The 6,753-nt window shown below is 41.8% G+C and overlaps 1 protein-coding gene across 1 annotated transcript in view; it reads left to right on the top strand.

The window, feature by feature from the left end:
- The first annotated feature begins 428 nt into the window (after positions 1 to 428).
- CCDC70 (coiled-coil domain containing 70) overlaps positions 429 to 6,753 on the top strand; it is a 45,748-nt gene continuing 39,423 nt past the window's right edge. The window contains exon 1 of the mRNA XM_049853339.1: positions 429 to 674. The gene's annotated coding sequence lies outside the window, so the exon portion shown is untranslated. The remainder of the gene's footprint in view (positions 675 to 6,753) is intronic.

Below are 6,753 nucleotides of genomic sequence, written 5' to 3'. Positions count from 1 at the left end.
AATCCAGAGACAAAAAACATATCCTGTGTGATTCCATTTATATAAGAATAAAAAACCTGCCAAATCTAGTTTATGGTAATACAAAGAAGTGGATACTTCAAGGGTACCTTCATTACTCTAATCACAGAATTTTGGTAAATACTTTCTGAATTAAGTTGGTGGCACAGGGTCATTTTCAGTAAGCTCAGGAGAGATGAACTGGGAGGAGGGTACACAGAGAGGTTATCTCTTGCCCTGCTCCTCCCCCACTATTCCTGTCCAGTTTTTTTCTTTCCTCTGAAAAGCAGGGTGATTTATAAAGCATCTGCCACTGTCAAACCCCCACTGAAACCTGATTTCCCAGAAGCATTCTTCTGGAATGAACCCAAGCAGCGCGTGAGGTAACAATCCCCTGCCACTCATCCACACTGCTAGTCTTCTGTGAAGTCAAAGATGGAAGATGGCAGAGTCTTTCAAACCTTTCACGTTCTCTCTCTTCTCACTGAAGCCTCTTACCCTGGGTCCCAGCTTGGCCCTACCCACCTTGTGAGTCAGGACTGAGAGGGAACAGAGGGGTCATCGCAAGCAGTATTGGGGTGAGCCCATGAAGATGACATCGCCAGGGATCTGATGTGACAATGACTGCCTGCCCTCTGAAGGCTACAGGGCTTGCCCAGTTGGGAAACAGCTAAGTGGTAAGTAACTGTCGGCTTTAGATTTGATAGTATTGGTTCTAAGCATAGGGTTAGATATAACGTTCCCTGAAAAAAATTTCTTAGCCTTGAAGTATAATGATGGTGAGAGACACATTTCTTTGATTTACAGTTTTATATCTACATAGATACACATCTGCAGTTTTACACTGTACTTTACGTCTAATTTGGAGCCTTGGTGGCGAAGTGGTTAAGAGCTCTGGCTGCTGACCAAAAGGTCAGCAGTTCAAATCCACCAGCCGCTTCTTGGAAATCCTATGGGGCAGTCCTACTCTGTCCTACAGGGTCACTATGAGTCAAAATCAACTTGACAGCAATGAGTTTGGTTTTTGTTTTTTGGGTTATGTCTAAATTAATATATAAACCCATTGCCATTGAGTCAATATCAACTCATAGTGACCTTATAGCCATATACTTCATGTTATATTTCATATTTTTGTCAAAGATAATTTAGTTATAACTTCAGAAAAACTTAGAGATGAATATTTTCCAACATACTGAACCCAGGAGCTACCATCCGCTTAGCAAACAGTTACCAAACACCTACCCTGTGCTAGGTGCTAGACCTAGGAATGGGAAACAAGGTGCTCCTAGTGGGACAGGAGAGGCATTAACTCAGCATAAGCAGACCAGGGGTGTCAGGAGAAGCTTCCTAGAGAGGTGACTTAGTTTCTTAGTGCTGCTATGACGTAAATACTGTGACCCTAATACTCCCCAGCATGTTTTCTCTGTTTCAAAACGGGAAACTGAGAGCTTCACATAACTAACGCCCTGATGAACCTGTAAGGTTTTCTCCTTCCTCTGCTTGCCTTCTCCTTTCCACGTACCTCTGTTAATGACTTTGTTTCAATCTGATGCAAATAACTTTGTTATTTATTTTGATCTGATGCTAATAACTTTGTTTTGTTCTGTCCAACCACCTGTGACTTACAACCCCCCACAGGGAAATCAGAGCCCAGATGTCTGACATGTATATCTTTAGCCTGATAAGGAGATGCCCAGCATGTATCTCTTTAGTTTGAAAAAGAATCTCTTGTCATTATCTTGTAATGAATAACTCCTCCTGCCACGCCATCTGCAGGCTACAAAGGTATTTCTAACCCTAGTAAAAATCATGTGTAAGCTCTGATGTAAAATTGCCCTTTGGGTCTCCATAGAGACAGCTTGCATTACTGTCAGATTCCTGTTGGTGGCCACCTCCTAAATAAAGTTTCTCACTCTTTCTGACTTAGAGTACATTTCATTGGCTCTACTCCTCCAGGGCACAGACCCTAATCAGGCAACAATACCACAAATGGGTGGCTTAATGAACATAAACTTATTTTCTCATAGTGTAGGAGGCTAGATGTCCAAATTCTGGGCACTGGCTCTGGGGGAAGTCTTTCTGTTGGCCCTGGGGGACGGTCCTTATCTCTTTTCAACTTCTGTTCCTTGGTTCCTTGGTGAGCTTCGTGTGGAGTGTACGTGCCCTCCATTTGTGCTTCCTCCTCTGTGCCTAATCTACTCTTTTATATCTCAAAGGCGATTGTCTTAGGACACACCCTATGCTGATACGGTCTTATTAACATAACAAAGAAAGTCCTATTCCCAAATGGAATTACATCCATACATACAGAGGTTTAGGAATTGCAACACATATTTTTGGGGGGAACACAATTCAATCCACAACAGGAGGTGACTTCGAGGATTTAGCTAGGTGAAATGGAGTTAGGTAAGGCCTTCCAGAGAGAGAGAACAACAGGGGAAACAGCATGGAAGTGTGGGAGAACTTGGCAGTTTGAGGAGTTTCTAGATGGCCAAAGTATAGTTGTCAGAGGAGAGGGCTGAGAGAATCTAGAATCACATGTAGGCGAAGATTATGATAGTCCTTGTTTATCACCCTATCATACCCATACCATACTCACTGCCGTCGAGTTGGTTCAGACTCATAGTGATCCTATAGGACAGAGCAGAACCACCCCATACAGTTTCCAAGGAGTGCCTGGTAGATTTGAACTGCTGATCTTTTGGTTAGCAGCCGTAGCTCTTAACCACTATGCCACCAGGGTTTCCCATATCACCCTATGCAGATAGAAAATACACAAAATAGTCATTATAATTATTCTTATTTCCTACATTTATTGAGTACTTGTCATGTCCCAGGCACTGTTCTAGGCACTCAACATCCCCAATTCATTCCTCACCAGAAACCTATGCGTATAAAATATAGTCCATGGTGAAACAAGCCCACAAAGAGTCTGAGAAAGAGCAGTCAGGGAGGTAGAAGGAGAACAGGCTGGCCTGGGGCCACAGAAGTCAAGGGGGAAGAGTTTCCAAAAGGAGTAGCATCGAATGCTGCTGAGAGGTCAATGAGCATGATGACTAAACAATTAGATTTTGTTGTTGCTGTTAGGTGCCGTCAAGTCGGTTCTGATTCATAGCGACCCTGTGTACAGCAGAAGGAAACACTGCCCCATCCTGCCCAGTCCTCATAATTGTTACGCTTGAGCCAATTGTTGCAGCCACGGTGTCAATCCATCTAACTGAGGGTCTTCCTCTTTTTCACTAACCCTCTATTTACCAAGCGTGATGTCCTCCAGGGATTGGTCCCTCCTGACAACAAGTCCAAAGTATGTGAGACGTAGTCTCTCCATCCTTGTTTCTAAGGAGCATTCTGGTCATACTTCTTCCAAGACAGATTTGTTCATTCTTTTGGCAGTCCATGGTATATTCACTATTCTTCTCCAACACTATGATTCAAAGGTGGCAATTCTTTGGTCTTCCTTATTCATCGTCCAGGTTTCACATGCATTTGAGGTAATTGACAACACCATGGCTTGGGTCAGGCGCACCTTAGTCTTCAAGGTGTCATTTAAATCTTAACAGGTGCAATTTCTGTGGGATTAGGAGGCAAAGACAGACTGCCATAGGGTGAGGGCGTGAATGGCAATGCAGAAATGATGGTAATGATTGTTAGCCACTCTTTCGAGAATACTGTTCAAGGAGGAAAGGGTTAGCAAAAGGAGAGGGAGTTAGAGGATTCTGTTTTTGGTTGGTTGGTGTTTTCTGTGTGTGTGTGTTTTCCCAAAATAATAAATTATTGTATTTTCCGTGAAAGTTTACACAACAAATTAAGTTCACATTTAACTATTACTATACAAATTATTCAGGGACATGGGTTAAATTTTTCATATTGTGTCAACATTCTTATTAATTCCTTCCTAGATATTTTGTTTCCAGTAATCTGGCTTCCTGTCCCCTTACCCTTTTATCTTTGCTTTAGAGGAATTGTTGACCATTTGGTCTCATATAGATGATTTTTTTTAAAGGTGCACAGTACTCACTGGTACTATATTTTATGGAACAACCTGTTATTTAGCTGAAAGGTGACCTCAGGGGGTAGTTTTTGTTCAAGGTTTATGGAGTAACTCAGGGAGATAGTCTCAGGGAGTCCTCTAGTCTCAACTGGTCCAGTAAGACTGCACTTTTTAAGAATTTGAGTTCTGTTCCACATTTTTCTCCCATTCTATCTATTGCAGCCCTGATCAGAACCGTAGGTAGTGATAGCCAGGCACCATCTAGTTCTGGTCTCAGGGTAGAAGAGGGTGTGGTTCATGTAGACTATTAGTCCTGTAGACTAATTTCTTCTTTGAGTCTTTGGTTTCCTCCGTTCTTTTTTGCTCCAGATGAGATGAGATGTAAATGAGAGGGCTGCTCACAAGCTTTTAAGACCCCAGACGCCACTCACCAAACTAGGATGTAGAACATAGACTTTATGAACTATATTATGTCAACTGACCAAGTTGTCCCTCAAGACTATGGTTGTAAGCCTTCAAACCCAGAAAACCAATCCCACAAGGTGTCTGGTTATGTCTAAGAAGTATCTGTGACTGTGCCCCCTATATGGTTCATTATATATATAAATATACATGTGTGCACATGCATACATGTAAATCCACCTACACATGGCTACATCCATATGGACATACATATGTACACACACATATGTACCCATACTCATATATACATACATACATACATAACAACACAAACATATCCTTTGTCAAAAACACCACTTTCTCTTGTGTACTTAGTGACATCATTTACCTTGGTCAAGCTGTGCGCTCTTCATCTACATTCTCTGCTACCTTTCCCATTGCTTCTCTCACTGTCCCCCAAAAAGAAAAGAAAAATAACAGGTGATTCACCCTCCACCCATCCCTGGTAACCACTAATGAATGTTGGTCTCTGTTTATATACCTACTCTGGTTGGTTGCTTTTTAAAACGGACTTGAGCATGTCTACGAGAGGCAAGAATGAGCAGAAAGAGAGAGAGAGAGGTGGAAAGCCCATGAATGATGAAACAAAGTCTTGAGGGAGGTGTGAGGATATGAAATACAAGTTACAGGTGGAGGCTTGGCCTTGTCTACAAGACCAGAAACTACCAGTTGTCATTCACTCATAGGGACCCCACATGTGTCAGAGTAGAGCTGTGCTCCATATTTTTTAAAAAATATTTTATTGTGTTTTAGGTGAAAGTTTACACAGAAAATTAAGTTCCCATTCAACAATTCATACACAGATTGTTCAGTGACATTGACTACAGTCTCTGCAATGTGTCAGCCTTCTCACTGTTTCCATCCACCTGCCCTTTTTCCATCCATCCAGTTTTCCTGCCCCTCCTTGCCTTCTTCTCATCTTTGCTTTTGGGTACACGTTGCCCATTGGAACTCAAACAGTTGATTGTTTAAAGGAGCACATTCCTCACTGGTGTTGCTGTTTGTTTTATAGACCAATCTATTATTTGACTGAAAGATGACCTCCAGGAGTGGCTTCAGTTCCAGATTAAAAGGGTATTTTAGGACAGTTGTCTCAGGGGTTCCTCTAATCTCTATCAATCCAGTAATTCTGGTCTTTTTTTTTTTATGAATTTGAGTTTTGTTCTACATTTTTCTCACATCCTAAATGGTACCTTCTATTGTGTCCGTGGTCAGAACAATCGTTAGTGGTAGCCAGGCACCATTTACTTCTTCTGGTCTCAGGCTAGAAGAGGCTGTGGTTCAAGTTGGCCATTAGTCTACCGGACTAATTTCTACCTTGAATCTTTGGTTTCCTCATTCTCCTTTGCTCCAGATGGGAAGAGACTAATTGTTGTATCTTAGATGGCTTTTTTTTTTTTTAGATGGCTGCTCAGAAGCTTTTAAGACCCCAGATGCTACTCAACATACTAGGATGTAGAGCTTTATCTTTATAAACAAAGTTATGCCAATTGACCTAGTTGTCCTACGAGACTATGGTCCTGAGCCTTGAAACCCAGTAAATCAATCCCACGAGGTGTTTCGGTATGTCTAGGAAGTATCCATAACTGTGCCCCCGTGCCCTTTATTGTATATATGAAAATATATGCAGCACATAAAAAAAAAATATGCCTGCAAATATACCTATATACGCACATGCACATACTCTCATATGCCTTCCCACACCCGTATAGCATACATATCTACCTATGCGACCACTCACATATTTTTGCTTGTTATTATTGTTCTTGCAAAATTGTATGTTACAGCATTTACCATTGTTGTTCTTTATTCTTGCGTACCTCTCCGTTTCTTCATTTACCTTGGTCAGGTCGTGCTGACTTCCCTCATTGCCTTTCCTGTTCAGAATTAATACGTGTCTACTATCTACTAAGTGATTTCCCCTCTCTCCTTCCCATCTCTGGTAACCGTCAAAGAAAGTTGCTTTTTGTGTGTGTATTTACTCTCAACTTTTATTTATTTATTTTATTGTACTTCAGATGAAGGTTTACAGAACAAACTAGTTTCTCACCAAACAGTTGGTACACATATTGTTCTATGACATTGGTTAACACCCACCACAACATATCAACACTCTCTTTTCTCAACCCTGGGTTCTCTATTACCAGCTTCCTTGTTTTCTCCTGCCTTCCAGTCCCTGCCCCAGGGCTGGTGTACCCCGTTAGTTTTGTTTTGCTCCACGGGCCTCTTCAATCTTTGGCTGAAGGTGAACCTTGGGAGTGACCTCATTACTGAGCTGAAAGAGTGTCAGAGGCCACACTCTG

This window comes from Elephas maximus, chromosome 14 (genome assembly GCF_024166365.1).
Source record: "Elephas maximus indicus isolate mEleMax1 chromosome 14, mEleMax1 primary haplotype, whole genome shotgun sequence".
NCBI lineage: Eukaryota > Metazoa > Chordata > Mammalia > Proboscidea > Elephantidae > Elephas > Elephas maximus.
The sequence above is the reverse complement of the archived record's forward strand: the minus strand, read 5'-3'. Positions and strand labels throughout refer to the sequence as shown.